Below are 1,868 nucleotides of genomic sequence, written 5' to 3' on the forward strand. Positions count from 1 at the left end.
TCCGGAAGGACGAATTCGTACATAAACCACACGAAACGACCATCGACCCAGGGGCTGCCCCGTCGGACGCGAAGATCGCGACCGGAACACCGTGGCTATCTAACGCGACGCGTTCAATTTTACTTTAACTTTACGGCAAGTTGCCTTCTAGGAGATTCTTTTGGGGGGTCTGCTGGGCCATCCACAAGCGAACTTCAGGTGCCAGTTCCGACTCTGCCTTTGGCGCGCGTGTGCGGCGCGCGTACGGCGCGCGACAGCGCTCGACGAGGTGCGCCCGGCTTCGGCGGGTCGCCCGCAGACCCAGGTGGACCCGGAGTCACGAAGGCGCATGTGGCGGGAGGCTCAATGGGCCGCGCGACCCCGTAGGTCAGAGCCCATAGGGCCTGATCTAGGAGTCACCCAGTTGATACGTCTGGCGAAATCCCATTTAGGATATACCTCGGAGGTAGCAGGCTCATTCGTGAACGCTCGTCATGATAATTCTTGTTTGGATGACTACTGCAAAAGCTGAGACTTGTGAACATGTGAACTTGCTTGTCTTGATACCACAGCATGCACCGTGGCTACATGGCAAGGTAAGCGGCAGTCGCGCTTGAAAAGATATCGGCACCGACGTCAAGGTTGAACGCCGTGCCAGATAAAGTCCCTTGAAGAGATTCCTTTCTGTGGAGCGCGCAGGAGGCAATCAGAGTTTGAATGACAGCATCCTCCTCGTGCCTTTTCTTGATTGCGGGCGATAGTGAAAGTGCAGGTGCAGCAAGGGCAATCTTAAGACACTTCGATCCAAAGGCGGTGCCACTAGTGTCGCTGATGATCACCTGTCCACAGCAGTTCGCATATGGTATTGGAACGATCTTGGCTTTATCAAGAAGAGGTTTGTTGCAAGCGAGAGCTGCGGCGGTAGAAATAAAGCCATCGGTATTTTCTGCCGGGTCGAGATCAGCAAAGAAAACATCGACCTTGTCAGCAATATTGAGCTTGGCCTTTTTACGGAGCTTATTGACGCGGTTGCAGACGTCGCGAGCAATCGCTTGCCGACGAAGAGTGTCATCCTGTACCGTACTTATGGCAACCGTGAGGGCACCATCTAGCGTGGTCATAGCCGCGTACTTCGTCTCATCCCCGGCGAAGGTAGATTTGACGATGAGGTCGCCGGCAACAAGCTGGAGAGATAGCCCATCCACATCAATGTTGAGCTCACCAACCTTGCTGTAGTTACGGAGCGCAGTTGAGTCAAGATTCTTTATGATGGCGGTTGCAATGCTCATCTTCTTACCGAGTCGCTTTGCAAGGATAGGTAAGTTGGGTAGGGCAGAAACTGAGCACCATGTATCGACGTCGCTTGTAAACGAAACGCCCCAGGCATTGAGCTCCTCAAGGACGTACGACTCAAGTTGTCCCTGAATTGCAGAGAGGGCTCTAACGTCACCACAGACCACCATCACTTCCTTGACAGGCGTTTTCATCGAAATATTGGCAGCTTCGCGTGCGCGGCGGCCAAGCTCAACAACACGCTGCAGTAGATTCATTCCCATGACGACGCCATCATCAAGCTTCGAGCTGTCAGCTTGTGGGAGCATGACATAATGGACACTGTCAGCCTTGCCAACTGTATCCGGTGCCGCGCTCACGCTAGTAAAGGCAATTAGCCGTTTTCGCAATTGCTGATAGAGATACTCTGCAAAGAACGGAGTGAATGGAGCCATAACAACCGCCATTTTGAGAAGGACCTCGTAGAGAACGGCCAAAGAGACGCATGTGGAACCCTCGCCATCTGCACCCTTTAGCCGAGATCGGTTGAGGCGCACGTACCAATTTGTCAAGTCTCCCAGGAAGCTAACAAGCCTAAGAAGATAAGATGAATGGAA

Source organism: Aureococcus anophagefferens, assembly GCF_000186865.1.
Source record: "Aureococcus anophagefferens unplaced genomic scaffold AURANscaffold_3, whole genome shotgun sequence".
NCBI classification, from domain to species: Eukaryota; class Pelagophyceae; order Pelagomonadales; family Pelagomonadaceae; genus Aureococcus; species Aureococcus anophagefferens.